Source organism: Rhinichthys klamathensis, unplaced genomic scaffold (genome assembly GCF_029890125.1).
Source record: "Rhinichthys klamathensis goyatoka isolate OS25496 unplaced genomic scaffold, OSU_Roscu_1.1 h1tg000523l_1, whole genome shotgun sequence".
Classification (NCBI taxonomy): domain Eukaryota; kingdom Metazoa; phylum Chordata; class Actinopteri; order Cypriniformes; family Leuciscidae; genus Rhinichthys; species Rhinichthys klamathensis.
This window is the reverse complement of record NW_026607002.1, coordinates 2,044,027-2,057,550: the sequence shown is the minus strand read 5'-3', so window position 1 is coordinate 2,057,550 and position 13,524 is coordinate 2,044,027. Positions and strand designations below refer to the sequence as shown.

Here is a 13,524-nt window from a genome sequence, read left to right as displayed (position 1 = left end):
TTTCCACTTTGAAATAGACCATTTTAAATGAGCCTTGGCCCACAGGACACGACGGCGCTTCTGGACCATGTTCACATATGGCTTCCTTTTTGCATGATAGAGCTTTAGTTGGCATCTGCAGATGGCACGGCGGATTGTGTTTACCGACAGTGGTTTCTGGAAGTATTCCTGGGCCCATTTAGTGATGTTATTCACACAATCATGCCGATGAGTGATGCAGAGTCGTCTGAGGGCCCGAAGACCACGGGCATCCAATAAAGGTCTTTGGCCTTGTCCCTTACGCACAGAGATTTCTCCAGTTTCTCTGAATCTTTTGATGCTGTTGTGCACTGTAGATGATGAGATTTGCAAAGCCTTTACAATTTGACGTTGAGGAACATTGTTTTTAAAGTGTTCCACAATCTTTTTACGCACTCTTTCACAGATTGGAGAGCCTCTGCCCATCTTTACTTCTGAGAGACTCTACCTCTCTAAGACATCCCTTTTATAGCTAATCATGTTACAGACCTGATATAAATGAACTTAATTAGTTGCTAGATGTTCTCCCACCTGAATCCTTTCTAATTTTTTTGCTTTTTCAACCATTTGTTGCCCCCGTCCCAACTATTTTGAGACCTGTAGCAGGCATCAAATTTGAAATGAGCTCATTTAGTAGGGGATGGGGGGAAAAATCGATTCTTAGATGCATCGCGATGCGGACGTGGACGATTCTGAATCGATTCGCAAATGTCAAAAATCGATTTTCAAAAAAAAAAAAATATATATATATATATATATATATAATAACGTAATATATTGACGGAACTCTGAAGCGCGGAAGTGCAGTGCCCGGACCGTCTGTGTTGTGCACATACCGGTAACAGAGACGCGATGACTGAGCGCGATATCCAAACACCCTCTTCGTTAAAAGCTGACGTGTGGAAATATTTTGGCTTCTGTGAAGTTGAAGGGGGGAAAGGAGCTGGACAAGAGCCACACTATTTGTACGCTTTGTGGAATAAAACTAAAATATTTCGGAAAACACGACAAATATGAGAAGCCATATGACGTTTCATATGGCCACCAAAGCACATTTTTGTCCCGCCAAAGCCTTTTTTGATCGGTGAGTGATGTGGAAAAAAATGACTGCTGCGCTTGACAGCCGCGAGCAGAGAGAGAGAGAGAGAGCCCCGGCCGCGCGCGCGCGCACTCTCACGTCTTCAAACAACACGAGCGCTGTCTTTTGGTCTCTCTCTCTTCCTCGCGCATATCAAAATCAATTGACACGATAGTAAAAGGTCGGACGGAAGACCGCAGTTTCACGTCGAGCATTTGGAGATTTTTAGAGATTAGAGACTCTAGGCCTACACTCAAAGAACAACATATCACTAAATTATAAAGGCCTGTCTAGTTAGTGTGTTGCATTTTGTCACTGTGTTCTACAGTAGGCTACAGTATATAAGCTGAAGCTACAGTAAGCTGTTCAAAAATGTTCATTTTGTCTTCTTAATGATTAAATTGGACAATTTTCTTCTAGAAAGACAAGGTGTTCAGGTGGAGAAAAAACTTTTTCTTTACCTTGACATGTTTCGACTGCAACCTGCAGTCTTCCTCCACCTGAACAACACCTTGTCTTTCTAGAAGAAAATTGTCCAATTTCTACAGTATGTTGGTTCTGATCTACTTCCTAAAGGAAATAAGCCTTTCATTTATTTGTTATTGTTTAGTTCAACTTAATGAGTCACAACACAATGTGATGTATTCATGTTCTACAGAACATAAGCTACATACACGACACAGAAAGTGCTTTGAGTTGTTGTTACTCAATAAAAGACTTTTTTTAATACTGCAAATCACTTTGTAGTGTATTTTCATTTACTGTTGTGAAATGGAAAATCAATAATCGCTAATCGAGAATCGTTAATAATCGAAAATCGACTGTAATCGAATCGGGACTTCAATAATCGTAATCGAATCGAATCGGGAAATCAGACAGATTAACCACCCCTATCATTTAGTGGATAAAAGTGTAAAATTTCTCAGTTTAAACATTTGTTATGTTATCTATGTTCTATTGTGAATAAAATATTGGCTCATGTGATTTGAAAGTCTTATAGTTTTCATTTTATTCAAATTTAAAAAACGTCCCAACTTTTCTGGAATTCGGGTTGTAATTTTAAATTCATTCAGGTACAATTACCAAACAAATCTCATATCTATCTTTTTATTAGTTTAATTAATAAACCAATTATATAAAACTATTATCAGTGCACTATAAACTGGTTCTATGCCTTTATTAATAAAACTTATTTAAAAAATACAAGGCTTAAAACATTCATAAAAATGGCTTCTATATTTCTGTTTTGCTTTTCACTCCATTGTACCGAAATCGTACCGAACCGTGATGTCTCAAAAACAAATCAAGCAGGGGGCACGTACGATCACAAACCCCCACCACCCACGTCCCGCCGCGCCACTGTCACCTTTTTTACTCTGAGGAGTTTGCAGGTCTGATTGTGAATTTAGACTTATGTTTACATTTTAATTTTTTTAGTTTTCCATGGTTGTGTTGACATTTCTGTCTTGGGATTGTAATCAGAGGAAGGTTAAGTTTAAAATAGTGCTGGGCAAGTTAACGCGTTATTATCGCGTTAACGCATTTATTAATTAATGCCGACAATTTTTTTTATCGCGCGTTAACGCAGTTTTTTTATTATTATTATTATTTTGAAAGTTTGTTGCTCACTGGCTCTGAATACACATAGGCCTACAGTCAAACCATGATCACAGGAGGGGTGGGAATGGGATGTTGGTCAGCCAGCAAATAACCCACCCAAACAAGCAGTGGAGAGGCTTTGGCAGGTTCTCTCAGGTGAACAGAAAGGGAGACAGCGTTCCGCGAGTGAATGACAGGCGCTCTATGGATAGTAACCATGGCCACGGCTTCTGTGCGCTACGCAGCTGTAGCCTTTTTAACTTAAATTAAAATTAAACATAACTTTACCTGATAGGCCTGCGTTTAGTTTAGCGGGGATGCTCTGCCATGTGAATTCCCTCCTGTTGATGTCCTGATAACTATTTAGATTCTGGAAACTCACAAACAACGAGCCGAGGATCAGTCTCTCTTCAAATGATTTGTGCTGCGCGTCGTGTACAAAAAGTTAGACAATTCAACTTCGGCAACGCGCGTGCGTGTGCGTGAGGCGAGCATGACCGCAACAGTTTCACAGGAACGCACCCGCTTGTCGCTGCACCTGTGCTCGACCACTTCACCTCACTCTAGGCTGATTTATACTTCTGCGTCGGACCTAAGCCGGAGCCCCTACGCTATAGACTACGCGTTGGTTTTCATTTATACTTCTGCGTCGTTGTCCGCGTTGACGCGCAATTACACATGCAGAGGGAGAGTGTGAAACCCGGGGAGCGGTTCTAGCAATCACAGCGCTTGCGGTACGCGTAGAATTGACGTTACATTTTTGGAGAGATGCACGTCAGGGTACGCGCGCTACACAGCTACGGCGTGAGTTCGATGCAGAAGTATAAATTGGGCTTTACCTCTGTTTAATGTAATCTTACGTGGGAAACCATGGCATGCCATGACCAAACCTAAGCTGCTATCAGAGAAGTAACGTTGGTCGACTTATATCTGTAGCAGGGGCGGATCTACAGGGGGGCAAGGGGGGGCAGGTGCCCCCCCACTCTAGAGCCTTGCCCCCCCAGCTGCCCCCCTAACTTTGATGATCCAAAAACCGTACTTGTAAAACCTGCCACTATGTCCACAAGCTTCTCAAAACAGTGAACTAAACAATACATTTACCAAAAGTGAACAATTTAATTTTTAATTTTAAATATATTATTAGCCCCTCCCCCCTGCGTCCCTGATTCAAACGAGCAGAGCGGGCGGCGTTGTTGGCGGCTTACACACACACAGCGAGTCTGCTGCGGTAAGTTGGCCCTGCAACCTGACTGGAGAGAGTGAGCTTCCCCAGAGCCTCTGAAGGTGAAGTGAGTTTCCTCAGGTGTAGTTTAAACACACACGTTTAACTTAAAGTTACATTTGTAATGAATGTATTGTATACTAAAGACGATTCAGCATCAGCAAAAACAGCGCGTCTATTATGTTAGCCAAAATCAGCGGTCAATTCGCTCCCTCGTGATTTGTAAGAGCACTCTTCCAATTGATTAGCCTAATTTTGATTTTAGTAAAGACAAGAACAGCTTAAAGGGTCACTTCACCCATTTCAACATTAATCTTTATTGAAAGTGGGTCATATATGTAGTCGAAATGTAAAAGAAATTTTGAATTTGATGCCCTCTTGACCGAGAAAAGACAGAAAATAACTTTAGTGCGCATTTGTATGCAAGACAACAACTCCCACAATGCACCACATTGCACAGCTCCGCAAGCCACTCCCACTAATCCAGAACAGCGCAAACATCAGAGAAATCACTTTTCCGTCTACAAGGCTAACGTTAGCTGCCACCAGAGTTAGAAATTCATTTCACACAAAATTTCTAGTTAGTTGGCTGTGGCGAGCAGGACGAGGGCGAGGGATGTGATAGGACAGCGCGAGGCCGGTGGCGCGAGTGATAATGAACGACAGCTGTGAGACGCACCGGTCTCTCTCGCGTCTCTCACCGAGGAGCGGACGCATAAAACGAGGAGCGACGACAGGGCAGATCGAGAGAGGAACAGGCCTGATTTTATGTTGTGTTTTGTTTCTGTTGTGTGTGGCCAGCAGTGAGGGGCTGCTCGCTTATATTTTTGTTTTGTATTTGTTTATTTTACTATTAAAATGTTTAAATGTTTGCCGGTTCCCGCCTCATTCTTCCCACAACAACGAACCCCGTTACATTGGCAAACTCATTAGTGAATTACTCCTCGTTTGTATTTCTTTCTATATGGTGAATTATTGCATGATGATGATAAAGTTACCTGGATGTTCAGTCAGAACATATGCGGTGCGAAACTTGGATGGATCACAACACAAACGTCCGTGTGCTCGTCTGATTCAGAGGTTTCGTCCAGGTGATATTGCGATCGTTGAAATTCTCTGCAGCAGACGGACTCTATCTGTGTCCGTAGCGCACAGCGAGAGCCGAGAGCACGACATGTAGGCACCAGCAGTCCGCCCAGCTCGAGCCAGTCCGGGCTTCTCGTCTGCGCCGGGCTGGTCTCCTGCGGCGGCCGCTGCCGCAGCCGACGCCGCCGCCTCTTGTTCCTCCATCAGCCTCAGCTGCTCTTCGCTATATTGTGGCTCGTATAAATAGCCACGAACATCAGTTTCGAGCAAAAGATTTTCAAAATCCTCGTCTTCCATATCGTGTGTCGTAAATTCAGGCATTATGGTAAATCTAACTCCTTGAGCGCTTGTTAGCTTAGCTTGCTGTCTTCCAAGCAAGATGGCGGATTAATAGTTTAGTTTCTTCAGGTTTAGTCCCACCCACTGATCTGTAATAGGCCGGTGGGGTGAGTGGGTCCCACGCCCTTGAATAATAATGAGCTAAAGGCTGTAGTTTTCTTAATATGCAATGAAATTTATCTTCCGTCCTATCGTGACGCAAAATGACGATATTTACGTCACGATAGGACGGAAGTAAAACACTTAAATCCTTTTTTCTCCCATCTCAGAAAAAAAACAAGCAAAATTCCACCATCATTATAATATATGACTGGGTTTCTAACAATACAAACCTTAATGCAAATGGGTGAAGTGACCCTTTAAGGCGAGACACAAAAACATCGGGGGTTTTTTCACTGGTTAATTTTAAGATTTTGGGCTATTTGTCTTCAATAACATGTCTTCTTTCAGACTTGTGGTGAAAAAAATTCCAAAAAAACACTTTTAGGACTTTATTTTACTACACTTTGTCTATTTGCGTCAGTAGATTTCTCCTAAATTCAACAAAAGTTGTCGTTCTAAAAAATCAACATGCTGCTCCGCGATCGCTGCATGTCAATGTCATCATCACATACATCTCTGTTGGAAAGCTCTCTCTCTCCTGTACATTGTTGTCGTATCCAAATATGGTCATTTCCTTTTAATCAGCAACCAATCGTGAAAGTACAATGGGCATTTAACTCTAAAACCGAAATCTCATTGGCCGATGTCAATTTCTGACAACGTGATTCGTTCAGATGCATCACGTGACGTGCTCTGACATTTAGATATGCGTTTTTGACTGTTTTTCTGTTCAGTTGAAGGCCATAAATGCTGTGATTTAGGTGGTTTGTATTGTTGTTGCTAATGATTTGATAAGATATTGTGTCTGTAAATAGTTGTTTCCACTAAAAAAAGTATGAATTTTTACATTACAAATCTTTAAATGCGGTTTTCTCAAAATTAGTTTTTTTGTCAATCTCCAGTACAAACATCTCAGCATGTGTAGCACCTATGTACACCAAACTTTCCAGTTATTCATTTAGCAGTATTCTGAAGATATTTTCAGAGGGATTTGTTAATAAATCATTCCTAAAAACCTTTGTAGTGTGTAAGGGCATGATTAAACAATAACGTTAATCATTTAATAATGATTAAAAGTGTTTTTGTGTTCACATATAGGGATTCCCATGTACCGTCTACCCCTGCCACCCTGCCAAGACCTCTTGCTACCCCTTTTCCCCCCCATGTAAAATTTTCTAGATCCGCCACTGATCTGTAGTAGTGATCATGACCCTTTGACTACATAGACTGTTTCTGCTGCTCCCTGATACAAGATACCTGTTCAGAAAACAAGAAAAACTGGACTCGTTTTAACAAGCTAGATAAAAGGTAATGCCCTGGCAGTGGCAAATAGCTTTGTTTAAATATTTGATTTGATTACGTTAAATGTTTAAGTTGAGATTTACAAGAAATATTTTATTGATACTGTGTAAAGGGAATACTGCTGGTATAAAAGCACCTTATTTGTTTAAAGTTTTTGCAAACCACATGTTATTGCACTTTTGTAGCACATTTAAATCAAAAGTGCACAATACACTACTTTATAATTCATTATTCAATTGTGCGCGTAACAATGCGATTAATCGCGATTAATCGCAAGAAAATCATGCGATTAATCGCGATTAAATTTTTTAATCGTTGCCCAGCACTAGTTTAAAATAAAAATGTTTAAATGTAATATATTTTTTCTCCTGGTCCTTATTTTAAATGGGTCATAAAAAAATCTATAATTATCGATATCGACCGATATGAAACACTGATATCGTGATTAGGGTTGGGTATCGTTTGGGTTTTATCCGATACCAGTACCTACTCGGTATTTTTTAAACGGTTCCGGTGCTTAAACGGTTCTTAAATCGGTACTTAAGAAAATGAAACCGCACACACTTTATCAAAAAATAATACCCTTTAATTTACAGGGCCAAACTGGACACAATATTAACTTAAATCTTTAAACCATATAATTACAAGTAGCATATGGTAATAATAAAACCAATATAAAATAAAAATTAATATTTACATAATATCAAATGAAACAATATTGTATCAAACAATGTAATAATACTGGAGATTAATAGAGATTACTAGCAGGCAGAGCTGCCAACTCTCACGCATTGACCGTGAGACTCACGCAAATGACCCTTTTCACACAGAAAAATCGCGGACAAAGAGGACACTGACACCGACAGACAAGACAGAGAAGGTTACTTTTGATATGGAACAAATCCACAGCTGTCAGATTCTGTCAATATTTTTACGAGATTCACACAATAAATAACGTTTTGGCTCTTTGAAATGTGACAGATCGCTGTAGCGCGTCAGTTCAAACGGCACGTGATACGGCAGCCTACAAATCCACTGCTTCTTAGCTACGCAGCGTTGAGTAAACCTATGAAAGAGAACATCTCTGGTTACTGGTGTAACATATCTCTCAAAAGGGAACGGGACGCCGCCAAGCTCCTCGCGCTGCCGACCAGCTTCCTTTTTCGGCAGAGAAATCAGAGGAGCAGATGGCGCGCGCGCGCCAACATATGACGACGTAAGTGCGTCGATGCGGCGCCCGCGCCATCAGCCAATGAATTGGCTTGATTCTATATGGGATTCAGACTATCGGCACACCCAGAGGGCGTTCTGACACGTAATTTTACACGTGAAATGCAGCCAAACCTTGCGAGAAAGAGCGCGCATGCGAGGAAGAGGAAACTGTGCTCCAAACTGTGTAGCACACGCACGGCGGAGAGGGAGAGAGCGAGAGACCTTGTGTGTGTGTGTGTGTGTGTGTGTGTGTGTGTGTGTGTGTGTGTGTGTGTGTGTGTGTGTGTGTGTGTGTGTGTGTGTGTGCATAATGAAGTTAGGCACCGAAATCAGGCACCGAAATTTTCGTTCTTATTCGGTCTGGTTACTACCGTTTACGTCGGAACCGGTTCCCTATTGGCACCGAGTTTCGGTACCCAACCCTAATCGTGATACAGTTTTCAGCCATATCGCCTAGTCCTAGCGTGAATGCAGCTTAATAGATCTCCCGCAGTCTATGATGTCATAGTAAAAAAACAACAGTAAAGATGAATAAAAATCCCTCACAGTTCTTGAATGGAAAACGTTCAGATAATCTATAGGCTACTGAAAGCACTTTTTGTTTGTTGTTTGTTATATTTTTCTATGCTCCTCTTTATTTTTTGTTATATTAGTTATATTAGTTTAAAATTCTTAACATACAACTGTTTTAATAATAAAATAAAAAATTTGTAGGCTAATTATTTTTTAAAAAGTACTTAATTACTTATGTAAACTAATGAATTAATAAGGGAGGGGAGGGGGGGTAGATAAAGAATCGTTCTGGATTCGGATCGTGACTTCCAGAATCGGAATCGGATCAGATCGTGAGGTGACCAAAGATTCCCACCCCTATCATGAACGGCTGTGGGAGCTTCACTGACTGAAGGAGTGAATTGTGGTCGTTGTTGCTCATTTAACAGATGATCATCACACTTACAATCACTCAAGATTATCCAGCTTTAAGTGTTTTGCTCTAATAGCCATTTAGAAACCATTTCATAATTTGAGGTTTTACTGCAAGAATTACGCTGCTATTTTGAACCAATTATTGGATCAAAAAGGAGTTGAAGGCAAACTTATATTTAACTGTATAGTTAAAGTGTAGTAGTAACCATTGGCTTTTGGCAGATTGATTGCCATCTATATAACCATATAATACAACGGTTAAACTATGGTAATGGCTTTAACTATAGTAACCATGTTTTTGATTTATTTGTAGTTGTAACAGACTTTGCTGTGATACATCTTCTAATTTGTTTTTGTATACAATTTTGATATTTCTGTGAGTTTAAATAGGTTTAAGAAATGCATGATCTGTTTTATTAAGAAGGGACTTTTATTTTGACGGGTATTATAGTCTAGGAGCTAAACGGGCAATGAAAGGGAGAGCACGCAGTTCATCGGAGTTGTTTTGCAACTTTGTTAAGCACCCCCCGAAAAAGCATAAGGTCTATATATATATATATATATATGTTTACTGTTTAATTGGTGTTTTGTGTAATTTGCTGTATGTTAGTGATGTAACGGAGAGAGAGGGGTTTTGTTTCAGTCGTTAATGCGCGCTTCTGTACTTTATTTGTTCAGTTCTTACGGTGATTTTTGAAGTGAATACGGACGCAATAAACTTCATAAACGTCAGTAAAGTTTGGTCTATCATTCGGGCGGGGTCCACTACAGTATTAACATATGGCTCATTTTCATAAGGGATTCACTTCTAGTCAAACATAATGAAAGTGCCTCAACTTCGGATTCAAGATCTGATTCAGATTCATTAAATTAAACACTCCGGCTGGTTGGATTCAATAAAATGAACAGAATCTTTTAAGGGTCATTTAGATTTCTCTTAATAAATGATAAAATGAATGTACTCACAGTCTGTAGAGCAGAATGAACGGCTGTGTTCCACTTCTCATGTTTATGTTCCCTTCCCTCGCTCACTTCTCTTCTTCTCCTAGACTCGGATGTGTGTCATTGCTTCGGTTGCTCGAGCGCCTCTACTGGCGGAAAACATATTAAACTCTGTTAAACTCCCAGATATAAAACAACCACGATAATCTCTTGTTATCTTGTTTGATATCATATGTATACATTTATTTATGTAGTTCCCAAACATGTTTGATTTGGAATAATTAATTGCTTTAGAAATAACATCTTATAGAGGACACAGCTGTTTCACCATAATAGATCATTTTGAGATTCAAACTTCAAATATCTGTTTGTACACATCCACACACACAGGCTCAGACTTAAAATGTGGGTTTACCTTATATTTATAACATGGCTACTCAAGGAAATGTTAATTACTTAAGTCACTCAATTGTTCGCACAAGTTTGTTTTTTCTTTGTAACATAAATTCTACACGAGATGCAATGAATGACAATAATTGTGCATCACCACTTAACAGCCAAATTCCATGATCACTGAATTTACACTTTGGGCTTGATATGATACAAAAGTGTAAATTCAGTAATCATGGAATTGTTTCTAAACGACGATTTGCACCTGGATAATCTCGAGTGATTGTAAGTGTGATGATCATCTGCTAAATGAGCAACAACAACCACAATTCACTCCTTCAGTCAGTGAAGCTAAGAGCTATACAATTGAGTATATCAGAACAGTTTATTATGCGTTTCTTCCAATATACACAGATGGATCAAGAAACCCAGAGATAGGTCGTACTGGATCAGCATTTTATGTTCCAGAATTTAAAATAGAAAAATATGGGAGATTAACAGATGGGACTTCAGTGTATACCGCAGAATTGGTGGCAATTCAGATGGCACTTAGTTGGGTGGAAGAAGTGATGCCAAATAAAGTGATATGTTCAGATTCAATGGCATCACTTATAAGCCTACAATCAAACGGTTAGATATGATATCTATATAGAAATATTAAATATTTTGTATAGATTAAGGCAGCTGGAACAATAATTAAATTTGTTTGGGTACCAGCACATGCTGATATACCAGGTAATGAAAGATCTGATAAAATGGCTAAAGAGTCACTTAAACTGAACATCCCTACTATTACAGTTGCAATAAGTAGGATGGAAGGAAAAAGTATCATTAAAGAAGCTTGCAACCAGAAATGGCAAAGAAATTGGAATGAATGTAAAACAGGAAGACATTTTTACACTATACATAATACTGTAAGACAAAGTACAACCCGAATTCCGGAAAAGTTGGGACGTTTTTTAAATTTTAATAAAATGAAAACTATAAGACTTTTAAATCACATGAGCCAATATTTTATTCACAATAGAACATAGATAACATAACAAATGTTTAAACTGAGAAAATTTACACTTTTATCCAATAAATGAGCCCATTTCAAATTTGATGCCTGCTACAGGTCTCAAAATAGTTGGGACGGGGGCACGTTTACCATGGTGTAACATCTCCTCTTCTTTTCAAAACAGTTTGAAGACGTCTGGGCATCGAGTTTATGAGTGTCTGGAGTTTTGGTTTGGAATTTGGTCCCATTCTTGCCTTATATAGGTTTCCAGCTGCTGAAGTGTTCGTGGTCGTCTTTGACACATTTTTTCGTTTAATGATGCGCCAAATGTTCTCTATAGGTGAAAGATCTGGACTGCAGGCAGGCCAATTCAACACCCTGACTCTTCTACGATGTAGCCATGCAGTTGTAATAGCTGCAGTATGTGGTTTTGCATTGTCCTGCTGAAATACACAAGGCCTTCCCTGAAATAGACGTCGTCTGGAGGGGAGCATATGTTGCTCTAAAACCTTTGTTGCCAGTTAACAAAATAAATACATTGACACTGAACCACGTTTTAGATTGGCTTTATTGTTCTATATTAATTCAGTCAATAGTTTAAATTTCCTTTAAGATCTTCAATGCTTTAAACTGAATGATTAAACGAATAACAGGTGATAATTTAGTATCACTCCACCTCAAATACTAGATTACACTATTCAAGTGTAGAAACTCAAAATGAATAGTTAACAAAACAATATCTTTACAGAAATACCAGTAAAGCCTTATAAAGTGTCAATTTCTTGAATTACAGATTATTACAAATGTTAGGGCACACTTTCGGGGTGAAACAATACACTTTGAAAGCAGACAAACACGGTAGTGGCACCCGAACTATTTTATAAAGACTTCGTAATGCTGGTCACGTGCATCGATCAAATATATCCGGTCATCTCGAACTATAGAACATCGATTAAATCAAGGATGATAATCACTTGACACACGACTGAACTCGTCTCTCATGCACTGCTTTAGCCGTCTTTCTCTGTATCGCGCTATTATCACGTCATCAACAGGGACCGCTTTTCTTAAAGGGGAAGTACTCGCTTTCTTTCTTATAAGTTCAAATACCACCCGGCTACACCTTTATATAGCTTTTAGCATTCATAGTGCCTTCCAAAACATGCAAGCTGCCCATACCGTATGCTCTTATGCACCCCATACCATCAGAGATGCTGGCTTTTGAACTGAACGCTGATAACACGATGGAAGGTCTCCCTCTTCTTTTGCCCGGAGGACACGGCGTCCGTGATTTCCAACAAGAATGTCAAATTTGGACTCGTCGGACCATAGAATACTTTTCCACTTTGAAATAGACCATTTTAAATGAGCCTTGGCCCACAGGACACGACGGCGCTTCTAGACCATGTTCACATAATGGCTTCCTTTTAGCATGATAGAGCTTTAGTTGGCATCTGCAGATGGCACGGCGGATTGTGTTTACCGACAGTGGTTTCTGGAAGTATTCCTGGGCCCATTTAGTGATGTTATTCACACAATCATGCCGATGAGTGATGCAGTGTCGTCTGAGGGCCCGAAGACCACGGGCATCCAATAAAGGTCTTCGGCCTTGTCCCTTACGCACAGAGATTTCTCCAGTTTCTCTGAATCTTTTGATGCTGTTGTGCACTGTAGATGATGAGATTTGCAAAGCCTTTGCAATTTGACGTTGAGGAACATTGTTTTTAAAGTGTTCCACAATCTTTTTACGCACTCTTTCACAGATTGGAGAGCCTCTGCCCATCTTTACTTCTGAGAGACTCTACCTCTCTAAGACATCCCTTTTATAGCTAATCATGTTACAGACCTGATATAAATGAACTTAATTAGTTGCTAGATGTTCTCCCACCTGAATCCTTTCTAATTTTTTTGCTTTTTCAACCATTTGTTGCCCCCGTCCCAACTATTTTGAGACCTGTAGCAGGCATCAAATTTGAAATGAGCTCATTTAGTGGATAAAAGTGTAAAATTTCTCAGTTTAAACATTTGTTATGTTATCTATGTTCTATTGTGAATAAAATATTGGCTCATGTGATTTGAAAGTCTTATAGTTTTCATTTTATTCAAATTTAAAAAACGTCCCAACTTTTCCGGAATTCGGGTTGTATATTGACACAAAATTTAAATAGAGATGATCAGGTTATTTTAACAAAGCTAAGGATGGGACATACAAAACTTAATTCTACACTTTATATTATAGGGAAACATGGTACAGGATTATGCTAAATATGCCAAGTAAAGGAAACAGTTGAGCATGTGTTGTTATTT

The 13,524-nt window shown here is 39.5% G+C and overlaps 2 protein-coding genes across 3 annotated transcripts in view; both read left to right on the top strand.

Annotated features, from left to right (window-relative positions):
• The window catches only part of LOC130073047 (gastrula zinc finger protein XlCGF57.1-like), a 754,620-nt gene that overhangs the window by 160,435 nt on the left and 580,661 nt on the right, over positions 1–13,524 (top strand). The gene's annotated exons all lie outside the window — the stretch shown is intronic.
• Positions 1–13,524, top strand: part of LOC130073068 (gastrula zinc finger protein XlCGF7.1-like) — a 277,485-nt gene that overhangs the window by 160,416 nt on the left and 103,545 nt on the right. The gene's annotated exons all lie outside the window — the stretch shown is intronic.